The following is a 13,820-nucleotide window of genomic DNA, read 5'->3' as shown; positions in this document are numbered from 1 at the left end:
AACTTACTATAACCATTATTATGAACTGATATTGTAGAGTGTCTAACACTTTTTTCCTTCATAGCCAACTTTCAAACCCTTCTAGCAAACAATCTTTTTCCATTATATAGTTTTTCAAGGTTTTCTAAAAACTTTAGTGGTGACTCCTATTTTTTTACGTTTATTGACCTTCCCACTTTGGGGAAGTCGTGATCTAAGCACAACACAAAGTCTTAAAATGAAGAAGAGATTGATGGCTATTTGAAATATTTTGACTCAACCACTTCTCCAAAAGCACTTTTCAAAGTGAGAGGTTGAAAAATATTTTTTATAGTTTTATATAAAATGAAAAAAAAATATAGATTTATATATTAGTTACAATGGAGAAATATACTTGTGTTAGTTCATTTTATAAATCTGTATTTAACATAATTTTAACTTACTGCATAGTCATTGATTTTGGTTGTTCTTACTAGTTGTATACTTTGTCTAGTTTACAAATTTAAGTTTTGAATATATATATTGAAAAATATAAACTTACAACAACGGTTATTAAGAAAGCTAGTGTCAACAAATTTTTTAACATCAATTTTTTAAATTTGAAAGTTTAAGAAAACTGATGTGGATGTGGAAAATTCTTTCAATGTCATTCATGTAACTGACATGAAAAGTCTACTTTCTGCTTCGATCTTTTTTACTTCCTCCTAAAAAGTTCAAAAAAAATGGAAGTAGAAAGTTCATATCCTTCAATAGTGAGTGAAAACCAATTATAATTAAGTCAAGTAAAATAAAAGATTAGATTTCCTGAAACAAAATTAAACATTAAGTAAACTATTGTCAATTAGGTATGAAAATATTTTAACTTGTTCCAATAATATCATATATCATTTAATTATATCAGAAAAATATAAAGTGGATATAAGTATGAAAATATTGTGTTTTATGCGTAAGAAAAAAAGTAAAATATTTTTTAAAATGATGTTTGTTATATAATTTTAGAGAATAATGAAATCTATAAAATAAAATAAAGTAAAGTAAAATGCCATTGATCCAAAAATTACAAAAAATGTGATACAATTTTTGAGCTTGCTCAACAGCATACAACAATTTCATTTGTAATGAATTCGAAGTTTGTGAATAAAAAACACAATAAGAAAGTTAGGACCCCACAATATTCACGTCTAAGAATGGGGTTGAATAATTTTTTTCATTAATTTTAGTGTTAATTCTAATAATAGAAATTTGTGAGTGTAAACGTGAACTCTTGTTTTTTTTTTTAAGTAAAGCAATATATAAATAAAGTAAAAGTAGTCTAATTACAATAAATATAAGACTTAAAAGCTAAAACATTGTTGAGTGTAAAAGTGAAAAAAATGCTCAACTACTCTAACTAACTTGCCCCACAGATGCCGAAATGATAACCGTAAATAATATTCTTAGAAAATTCTTAAATGTCATTTTCTCAACTAGAAAATAAAGGATTTTATATTTATTCATTTAACTAACGTTTATTTAGCTTATTTCATACATAAAATTTGGATCCCTTAAATAAATAAGATTAATTGAGTGTGTGTGTGTGACTTATTTTATCAGTCATAAAATGATAACTACATTAGATGTATGATAGTCCCACAAGTTATTAAAAAAAAAAAAACACAACTATATAAGTGTGTAGTGGGTCCTTTCAAAATAGTTTAAGCTATTTTGGTTTGAGTGACAAGCCTTAATTTTTGATTAATATAAAACTCTGACATAATATCATGTGTGGGGCTGATTTGGAACTAAAAAAAAAATTGATATCAAATGAAAAAAAGAAAGAAAAAAGTACGGAAAACATTGTATGATAGTCCCACATTCTAGATAATAGTCCCATGTTGAGTAATTAGACAATTAATCACAACTATACAAGTGTGTGGTGAGTCTTTTTAAAGTTTTGGTGCAAGTAACAAGATTTAGTTTGTGATTAATGTAAAACTCTGACATCCTAAATATGTTAGGCATATTTTTTAATTTGTTTCACCTGTATAACATGAATGTTAAAAAGAAGATGACTCAACATACCATAAGAGAGGACCATAGCCATATCATTGTCTGTGATAGTTGGAACTCAATGAGCTATAGTTAGAATTGTGCATCTTGCAAATTCTTGTTTGATAACTCGTTGTTTGTAATATTGCATCTGTGGCAGAATCAATGGAAGCAGTAGCTTCAAGAACAAGAATCTTATTTCGCTTGAGAAGTACTCTTCCCAACATAACAGTTGACATTGTCCCACACTCCAATTCTCACCTTCATCATTCACTATTAAGATCTTTTAGTTATTACCTATTTCATATAAAATTAACTTAAATGTTTGAGATGAAGTGATATCAAGACATCCAGAACAAGAGATCATGAGTTCAAACTATTTTGCATAAAGATGGTAGGCATATTCTTAGATTTTAAGGTGTAAATTTTTGAGTGAGATGAGTTAAAAATATTAAAAAATCAATCAACAGTTTTCACATAACAGCTCAAGTTTTGAGTTGAAACAATGATCCACTGTAGATTAACTGTCCCTAAGCTTATTTTGTCTCTAAATATAAGGAATGTCATGATATTTTTGAAATAATTAAACATTTTTGTCCTTGTCATGAAAAGGGAAGAAGATATTAATTGTGTGCTTCATACTCACCATCATGATATTAATTGTGACATTATTAGGGGCGAAATTAAAAAACTGTTATGGTTTTATGCATTTTCAACTAAATTATAAATTTTATTGATATGCAAAATTTGGTTAAAATACATTATATACAGCACGATAGAAGGAGTATGTCAGATTGCAAGCATCAAGTTTAGGATCAAAACTTACCAGAAGTGTCCAATGGATTTTAGTAGACTTGAGTTGGCATTTCTCTAAGGCTATAAACAAATATAGTAGACATCAAGCCTTTAGTTACTATAAGTGTAATGTTTGCCTTGTCATTATTAGGACACAAGACACAAGACAAAAGACACTGTTATGATAATTAGGGTTAATTAAATTTCTTATATAAGGTTATGATAACTCAAGGGTTTTAAAATTAGTTTGCAAGATTAGGATCCCATGAAACCCTTTTGAAATGATGTTTAAGCTCAAACTATAGTTTCAAACATTAAACAAAGTAGCAGAAGCATTCGAATCAACCACAATCCTTAAAAGTCAAATGGGCATGTTGCAAGATCTCTCAAAATGCACCGTTTACCACAATACATGTGTCACCCACTGTAGCGGATGGCACAAAAAGACTATATCTCTCTCTGTGTCCTATGCCATGGTGCATTGCTGCTATCATAAACTATCATGACAACACCTCTAGTCAACTTTCAGAGTGCGCCATTTTGACATCCAATGTTTGATTTAAGTAATTAAGTGTTGACATGTAGCTATTAAAGCTACCTAACAATTGGTATCAGTTTCACAATCAAATACTTTACTATTTAAGATTTGGACACCTAAATATAAATTAGTCCAATTTCAATTCAAAACCACAATATAAGTGTTCAAACTTATCAATCTAATGTCAATAATCTTAAAACCACTTAAACTAACTCAATAGACGACAAACCACCTGATTAAACAACCATAGAACAACAATAGCATTCGAATCACAAATTCACATTAATTCAAGGTGAGGGCAATAACCTCATGCATCAATCCTATCTTAAAAAATGATTTAGAAATTTTTTTTAAGGGAGGTCTTCTTAAGGGGTGCAGCTATATTTATTGAGTATGGAAAGAAGGAAATTGTTCAACAGCAATGACATAATGGAATAAATAGAAGAATTTAGGTATGTAATTTAAAAAAAAAAACAAGTAGGTCTTATTTGTATAATTAACGTTATATATTTAATATATTTTTATTTAATTAAATCAAAATAAATAAATTTTAATGTATTAATAATATTAATAACAAAAATTTATCTTAAAATAAATAATCTATAAATTATATATATGTTTTTATTTAATTGAAAATAAATATTTTAAATATATAAAGTTAAGTATATATTTTTTACATACTCCAATTCTATTTTATCACCTTTTTCCCTGGTTCAGTGGTTTGTAGTGTGTGTGTGGAATTAGCTAACTCTGGTATTCCGCTATAGTTAGAGTCAGGGATAAGGATTGAGCCTGAAGGGCTACCTGTTTAAGCCCATTTTTATAAGAATTTGGGCTTGAAAAATAATATTTTTTAAGGAATTCAAACTTTCAAACTCAGCCCTAATAGGCCCTTAAAAAACAAGCTCGGGCTCGGTAGACCCTTTTAGGCTCATTTTTATTTTTCCCTTAAAAAAATATTTTTAATTTTTAAAATATTAATTTATATTTTTAAAGTCTAAGCCCTTAGAGACCGAACCCATAAAGGGCCAAGCACATATGGGTCGAGCTTGCCCGTTTTCTAACTCTAGCTGCAATCTTGCAAACTATGAGCATGATTTTTCATTTTTCTTGGATTAAGCATTGTGCGTTTGTAACCCAAGACTTTGATATTTAAAAAAAAATCATTTTTTCATTTTCTATGTTTTTCGCATCAACCGTACTATGAAATTTATGTCAAAGTCAAGTACGAACCTAAAACATGATTTTAAAAATAAGTTATAATATTTTTTGGATTTAGAAAAGAAAAATTAAAAGTAGGTAATAGTAGCTTATGAAATAATTGTAGTTTTTGGTTTATAATTAGTTTTGACATGTATAGATGCATGTTTGGATAATCTCTTTAATAGTTTTAGAGATCTAAATCATAATTTTGTGAAAATATATCCAAACACTCATATTATATGTTAAAATTAATTATATGCCTAAAATTATGTTTTCTTAAAAATATTCAAATATCCATTATACATGCCAAAATTAATTTTTAATCCAAAACCCTTCTTTTCTTTCTTTAAATATCTGAACACCTCTATATATGTAAAAATCAATTATAACCCAAAAAATGATTTGTAAAATAATATATGTGATTTTTGAATAAAGTTTAAAAAGTATAATTGAAATATATGAATTGAAAAATAGATAATAATAGTTTATGAGATAACAATGGTTTTAGATTCATAATTTATTTTAGTATATATAATGGTTGTTTGAATTTTTTTTTGGAAAATATGATTTTGGAATCATAATGAATTTTAACATGTAACAAGATGTTTGGATATATTTTACAAAACCATGATTTTACATGATTTTCAATTTCACTTTTCAATTCTGATTAAAATTAATATTATTAATTCTGATTAAAATTAATATTATTAATTAATTTTATAAATCAATTAGACTCTCACATAATTAATTATATTCCAAATCAATTATATTAATCAATATTTTTTCTAACACTTATATCTAATTAAAATCTAGTTGGCTATTTTTTAAAAAAACCATGATTTGGTTTCATAATGATTTTAACATGTATAATGAATGTTTGGATATTTTTAAGAAAACTATGGTTTTGAGTTTATACTGTAATTTTGATATGTAACAAAATGTTTGGTTATAATTTTACAAATTATGGTCTTATCATATTTTCATTTTTTGTTAAATTCTGATTAACCAACCTTATTAATCATTTATATAATTAATTATATTTCACATAATATACCTCATTATATGAAAAATCAATCATATTAATTAATTTTTCTATAATCAATTTTTGGATATTCAAACGGGCCTTGCCTTTTTCATGTCGTTCCACTTGTATAAGCTGGATGATTTATTAGGCAAGTTCTAACTTGAAATTAATTTTTGTATCACTTTTGTTTTTTCTAAAAAAATGAAAACATAATTTTTGGTTTCTATAATTTTATTGATTTTGCTTTTTATCCCTATAGTTTTTTTTTAATTTTCAGTCCCTTTTGATAAAATCCCTTAAAAAAATAGAAACTATAGGACCCAAAAAATAAGGCCACAAATCTTTCTAAAATTATAAGAACTGAAAATATGGGAAAAAAAACTACAAGAACTAAAGACAAACTCATGAAATTATAATGATCAAAAATTTTGTTTTCCCTTTGTAAAATACTCCATATGTTACATAATATATGACAATGGTAATAATTCAATGCTCTCAAAAATTACTAATTAAAACTTTAATCTTCTTAATATTTTATATCCTTTCAATTATACCCTAATTGAAATAAATGTCTAAAAATACCATACCATATAGTAGTTGATTTCTTTATAACATCTCCCATTGATCATATTGGAATAATAAATGAAAGGGGATGATTAGGAAAAAAAATGTATAAATTACACTACAAGAGAGTTAGAAAAAAATATATAAATTATAGCGCATGTTGTTACTAAAAACTACTAAAATACCAGAGGAGTATAAATATAGTAGATGCCTTACCCTTTTTTTTCAATTTTATGAAAAATAGTTTATATTAGTTGAGTTTTAGCACTAAGGTTAGAAAAAAATCTCATGACTTAAAAACTGCTTGCAATAGGATCTTCATATTAGTAATAAATTAGTCGCATTCCAATCAACTAGACTAAAACTTCTTGGTTATTTATATGACCTTTCACATTTTACCCCAAGCAGAAGATGAGCTGGTAAAAAAAATCTAAAGCACAAGAAGGAAAAAGGAACAAGAAAGGATTCTTACTTATAAAATTAATTAATTTTATTTAACTTATTTCATCCATATACTTAGATCTCCTTAATTAAACGGATCAATTTAAGAAGTGAGAATGATAACAAACAAGAATCATATTTTAGGGCAGGTTCTTGCTGCGGCTAGACCAATACTCAACAACGAGTTTAGAGAAACAAGAGTTGGTCTCCATCAGCTTTGAAGGCTCATTATATTCCACCACTTTCCCTATATGGTAGCAAGAAAAACAATGTCAAAAAAAAAAAATATCACACACACACGGGGGAGGAAATTATGAAATGGATTTTTTTTTTTCATTCAAATGTTAACTCAGACTTCAATATATTTACTTATCCCGGTATATACCCTAAAGTGAAAAAGAGAAACAATCAACATACCATAAGAGAGGACCATGACCATATCACTATCTATGACAGTTGGAACTCGATGAGCTATAGTTAGAACTGTGCATCCTGCAAATTCTTGCTGATAACTCGTTGTAGAATTGCATCTGTGGTAAAATCAATAGAAGCAGTAGCTTCATCAAGAACAAGAATCTTGTTTTGCTTCAAAAGTACTTTTCCCATGCATAAGAGTTGGCGTTGCCCCATGCTCCAATCTTCACCTTCATCATTCACTATTAAAATTTTCAAATTACACTAGTTTAGCCATTGCATCACAAATCTTAATTTGAGTTTTGATTTTGACTCGAACAAAATGCAACTTTGGCTGCTTGCATTTGATAGAGTGTTACTTATGAAAAAAAGCTTAAACTTTTGAGATAAAATAGCAACTTGACACCTCAAGTATTGAGATGAAACAATGATCCACTCTATACTGATTCATGCATGGCATAGTACTTAGTAATCAGCTCAAAGTTGCTTCTATATATGTCAAATAGCAAGCATAAAGTCTTTGGACCAAACTCACCAGGAGAGTCTAATAGATTTGGTAGCCTGCTGATGGTTGACTTAAGCTGGCATTTCTCTAAAGCCTATATAAATAAATATAGAAGACATCAAACCTGTAACTATAAAGCTCATGTAGAACATAGTTAGATTATATGTATAGTCAATATTTGTAAACTGTAGAGGTAATTCATTGAATCATTCACCTCCCAGATTTCATTATCAGAGTAGAGGCCTAGAGGATCCAAGTTGGTTCTAATGCTGCCCCTAAAAAGAGTAGGTTCTTGAGGAATAATGCTCAGTTTCATCCTCAAATCCTTCAAACCCATTGGTAGTATGCTAATCCCATCTATAAGAATATCACCTCTTGCAGGATCAACCAAGCAAAACAAAGCACTTACAAGTGTACTCTTTCCACTTCCAGTCTTCCCAACAATTCCCACTCTACTCCCTCCTTTAAATGTGCAAGTGATTCCCTTAAGGACTAATGGAGCATTTGGATGATACCTTATCTGAATTCAATATTGAAAAAATGGTGATCATATACTTGAACTCATTTATCTACATTATAGAAAGAAATGGTCCTTTAAAAAACTATATGATTCATCTTGTTACCTCAAGATTTTGAAGCTTAATCCTGCCCTTAGAAGGCCATGAAAGTGGAGGTTTTTTGTTATCCACTATTGCAGGAGGCTCTTCTAGTATGTGAATCAACTGATTAATTCTTTCAACCGAAACAATATTATTTGATAAGTTGCAAAGCCAACGAGTTATAAAAATTTGTGTTCCTGTCAATGACAAAGCATATGATAAGGAAAGTCCCGCAAGTCCTGTAAGCAAAATATATGCCAGGAATTGTTAGTATGTGAAAAATAGTTTAAAAGCAATCCTTAGAATGGAATGTAAACTGATTTCTTATATTAAGAATTCTACCAACAGACAAATATCCCTTTGGAAGTAGAACAAGCAGTAAAGCTGTTGTGAAAAGTGTAAAATTTTAAAGTGATTCAATCCTCAAAATCAACCACTCTAGGGACACAGCAGAATAAAAGAATAGTTTTGCATCTGTGTCCACAAGTTTGAGGTAATTTTGGTAAAATCTATCCACCATGTTGAAAGCCCTCATAGTCACAACTCCTAGTGATGTCTCAGCTGAGAAATTCATAATTGGAGCTTTTGTAGTTCCATTTATCCTCATTAGTTCCCTTGAAGAGGCTTGATAATAGCCCTTTAATCCAAAAGAGTTGAAAGTCATCAGCTTTATTTTGACAGAGGCAAAATAAGAAATCAACAAAAAGAAATGAGGAAATAGATGAACCTGAATGTATTTAGAAGCTATTAAGGTGGGAACTGCAACAATAAGTACTTGCCATGTGACTGAAGCCATTATCCCAATGGTTGCCAAGATTTCAGTTCCACCAGCTATTACAAGGTCGATGGCATAAGGTATGTCAAAGTCTAAAATACTCAAATCTGATGAAACCTACAAGAGGCACAAATTTGACATTCTTTTCTGAAGCAATTAGCAAAATTTAATTGTCATCCCCAAATAAAGGTAAACAAAATAAATCAGGCATTCAATATAGTTGGAAACGAAGAAATCTCACTCGAGTCATAATCCTTCCTAATGGAGTTGAGTCAAAGAAGAGCATAGGAGCCCTAAAGATAGCATTGTTGAAACCAAAGAAGAAAGATTTAGAAGCTTTTAGTCCAAGATGTGCACCTATGATAGACCTTAAGCAAGCAAAGAAAACTCCTAGAAGTGAAACTATTGTATAAAATCCAATCAAGACACCATTTGTTACATTTGGGGATTCAATGGCTAGAGCAAGCTAAAAGATTGATGCTGACTGCAGAGCAATAAAAGACAACTCTGTTAAAATGCTCAAACCCAAAAGCACTGATCCTTTAGAGAGATAAAGATAATCCCATAATGGCTTCAAGCCAACATCACCAATCTCTTTTTCTTCTTCTTGTGTAAGTTGTACTCCAACTTGAACCTCTGTAGAAATCTTCTCCTCACAAATATGATCCAGAGTAACATGAAAGTCATAAGACTCTAATGGTTGATGAACACCAACAGCATCTCCAGATTCTCTTGAAATTTCATTGTTTTGATCAGACCTTGATATTCCTTCTTTATGGGCATTTACAAGCTGTTTAAGGTCGTCCCTTCTATCAAAAGATCTTCATAACACCCTGATTCTATAACTATTCCCTGCTCCATTACAAGATTTTATCAACTTGTGAGAGAAACTCCACTTGATGAGTCACTAGAATGACAGTTTTCTTCCTTAGAGCAGTCATGACACAATCCTATTATTACATGATAGGAATTAAGATTAGCTGAATAAAATAAGGTCAATTGTTTTATATGTTATAATACGAAAAGTATAGAAGGCTTTATCATTACATTGAACAAATAGTAGCAGTATGCACATCAACTGCACTGAAAGGGTCATCCAAGAGATAAATATCAGCATCATTATATACTGCACGAGCCAGTTGAATCCTTTGCTTTTGTCCTCCACTCAAGTTGATCCCTCGCTGACCTATTTCTGTAAGATCACCATGGCTGAAAGAGTCGATATCTTTATCTAACGCACATACTTTAATGGCACTCTCATATTTGATTTTGTCCATTGACTTGCAGAAGAGTATATTATCACGTATTGTTCCACTTTGAATCCAAGATGTTTGAGAAACATAGGCTAGGGTTCCACCTACTTTAACCTATTTTTAATCATTGTGAAAAGATAAAAAAACTTTAAAATGGCTTGAATTTTATTTGAAGTTTGGGAGAACTGCACTACAAAAGCTAGCTCATGAGGACTTTAATTCAATTGATATGAACTTTAAAAGCATTACAACTCAAAAGCAAGCTTGTGGGATTAGGTAGCTCAATAGTCAATGTCCATATAGACCTCACTTTAAAATACATTTTTAAATGAGGGAGTAAAAAGCTCTACTGCTCTAGTACTATGAATATCAAATTAGCTATACCCTATACATCTTAAAATTATAAAGTACATGAGAGTCGGTTTGTTTTTTGTGATTAGCTTTTTGCTTTTAGGAGAATTTCAAGGCACAAAATTGTTAAGTTGCAAGAATTTTGAAATTTTGGTGAAATTACTTTTCAAATGAAAAATAAGCAGGCTTTAAGTTTCAAACTAGAATAACAAACCCCAATGTAAAGCTCATCATGAATTGGATCATAACATAATTAAACTAACATTTTGCTACTATCAACTTACAGTTCCTGAAATTTTGGGTATCTCGCCAAGTATTGCATATATTAGGGATGATTTTCCTACTCCAACTGGTCCACAAATTGCAATTTTCTGCCCCCATTTAGTTTCTATGTTCAAATCTCTCAAAGTTGGAGACATTGATTCAACATCCCAACTGAAGTTACCTGCATGAATTTCCACACTATCAACTGAACTTTGCATTGAATTTCTTCCAATGTCTTCATTTTTTAGCTCATCATCAAGCAAAAATGTGTTGAGACAATCAAAGGAGACCTCAACTTGGATTAGTGCAGAAATAGCCTCTGGGATCATTCTAACAGGTTCACCCATGCTCCTTAAAGTTGCAAGAACCATAAATATAGTTCCAGCATTCAAAGGGGCACTCTGGAAAATAGAACATCCTAGGAAGATTATAGATGAAACAATGGTAGGAGATATCCAATAGGTTGATGATGCATAAGCTTTCAAAAATTGTGCCTTAGATAGCAATTTAAACTCTTTAGCACGAAGGGTTTCTACCGCAGTCTTGAACTTTTCCTCCCAAGATTGAAACTTTATGATTTTCATGTTATTTAGGATCTCTGAAGTTGACCTTACACGTTCATCCTGTGCAACCACAAAATCTGATTGACACTTCCAAAGGATCTTTGCAAAGGGTATATCAAGAAGGCCACATATGAGAAGAGGGACTAGACCTGGAAGAGCACCAACACCAACAAGACCAAACAGGATCCCAATGCCTAGAAAAAGTTGTAATGAATAGGTCCAAGTGCTATGAAACCACCATGGAAATTCTCCCATCCTATAAGCATCAACCGCTATGTAATTCACTATTTCTCCAGTTGAGTGTTTTCTTCTGGCTGTACTTGAAAGCTTCAACTGCTTGTTATAGATTGCCACCATTAGAGCTGACCTCATTCTCATTCCCAACCTTCTTGAGTGAAGATGCCAATGTCTTTGAGGAAAAGACTCAATGACCTTGCTGATAAACAAGCAACCCAACATAGCAAGACCCTCTTTTATATTTTCTTCTTTACTATTTGAATAGTTCACAAAAGAATAGAGCAACAAAGGAGAAATTGCCACGACAATTGTCCTGGGAAATGCCCAGATTGCTATGAGAAAGTTCTCTTTCAAGTAAACTCTTAATACGAACCAAATAGTCAAGCTTTTGGTATTATTGTTTTTGCTCCTATCTCTTAAAGAGGAATTCCATGCATGAGAAAATTTTGGATAAGCTAATGCAGCTTCGTCTTCAGAAAGAAGAGATGGGATATCTTCAAGAGCTAGTGGCTTGGCGTAGCCCAAACTCAATAAGGAGTTAATCCAAGAGAAAGTCAATTTGCTCACATAATTGGCATGAGAGAGTTTTGTTTGTTTGTTTTCAGCAATTTGATTTTGACTTAAAAGAGGCTCTAAAATAGAGGAATTTTGAATGCTTTGAGGAATAAAATAATGGCTTTGGAAGGCACAGAAAACGAGTAAGATGTGTATAGGCCATTTAGCCATATCCAATGTTTGAATTTCATGCTTTTTGAACAGAATCTCAATATTGAGAGCTGTAACTAGCATGCATGAAGAAGACCACCAAGCAGAGTTTAGAATTTTAGTACATTTAGATTTCTGAAAAAGCAAGGAGATTGTTGAAGAAATCCAAACTAGTCCTCGGAAAAAATAAACTAACCACCCCAACCTCCTAAAATCTTCAGATTTGGCTATAAGATTCCTCACACCGTTACTGAAATATGCAATGCTTATAAGGGCACAACAGACTGACACAGCTAAAGAAACCCATCCCTTTCTATAGAAGTCATTTTCATAACTTCTTCTGATCAAACTGCTGATGAGAGATATGTAAAAAGCACAGACAAAGAGTAAATTCACAGCGTCAATGATGCTCCTCTGAGTGCAGATGGAAGTGAAATCAAAATTTCTGAGACAAATCCATGTGAAATCCCCTGCATATCCAATCAAAATTTTGTGTCATCATTTTGCACAGCATGAGAGTGCACGGTCTTAATTTAAAGGAAAGCACTCTGTCATTTTTTGACATACAACAAAGACATTACAAACATTACTCTCTTCAAGAATATCATAGTGAGAAAAGAAGTAACGTCCCATCAAACATTTATAGAAGCAATTAATAACTATATGAAGGCAAAAAAAAATAAGCAAAGTGTAATACACCTGTTGGACTCGCTACGCTTAACATTTTTAGAGATTCAATGATCTGAGCTTTTTACATATCTCTCAAGTTTCGATGAGGTTTAACAGGAGGACTTGCCCCTGGTGGCTTAAAAGTGATATCTTCTTATATTAATAAGAGCACAGAACATCTCCATATTGAGCATATAGACAATATTGTTTTCAGTGGTTGCTGCAATACCCCGTAGGACTTTTGTTTTTCATATTCCCATTCGAAAAGACAGAAGGCAAATGTGAATGCTTAGAGGAATTTCTCTATTTGTCAAGTTGTCACAAATTCCTTTTCAGAAATCTGGCGTAAGCAATTTAGCCCCTCGTTCTAAGCTTACAAAAATGTCTACACGTCAGGCCTAAGGACAAATACATTTGTATGTCATTCATTACTGAAACTATGAAACACCACTTAAGGCCACTCAAAGGTCGTAAAGGCTCGTCCAGTTTCGATGACGACGTGAAATCCTACTCGTGCGGTAATAATAAAAATGAGTAAATGAAGGACAACATCATAATGAAAGCAATACATAAATGTATAAAAGCCCAAAAGGAATAGTAAATCTTTAGACTTAGTGCACAAAAAATACGAGTGATTAAAAATTCCTAGACCTTCAAAGCTACAAACAGACTAGCCTACATATCGGAGGCGCTTGTTAATCGGCATTTAAGACTTTTCCCTGTCTTTCGCATGTAAACATGAGCACAAAAATACGAACGTCTGTATATACAGCATTAGTTTTTGGACAAACTTAAACTAAACACGGAAAAAAAATTTGCTGAACAAAACATGAAATATATTTATTCATATATTCTTGAGTTATAAATATAATATACGAATTTTCTTACAGTTTTTAAAATATATTATTTACAG

General features: G+C 31.0%; 1 pseudogene; it reads right to left on the bottom strand.

Moving 5' to 3' along the window:
* Positions 1 to 6,712: 6,712 nt before the first annotated feature.
* On the bottom strand, positions 6,713 to 12,721 carry LOC129290977 (ABC transporter C family member 8-like; annotated as a pseudogene).
* Positions 12,722 to 13,820: the final 1,099 nt, after the last annotated feature.

This window comes from Prosopis cineraria, unplaced genomic scaffold (assembly GCF_029017545.1).
Source record: "Prosopis cineraria cultivar Desert tree isolate PC_DT_omini unplaced genomic scaffold, ASM2901754v1 PC13, whole genome shotgun sequence".
Classification (NCBI taxonomy): domain Eukaryota; kingdom Viridiplantae; phylum Streptophyta; class Magnoliopsida; order Fabales; family Fabaceae; genus Prosopis; species Prosopis cineraria.
Note: the sequence above shows the minus strand (reverse complement) of the source record. Positions and strands in the feature narration are given on the sequence as shown.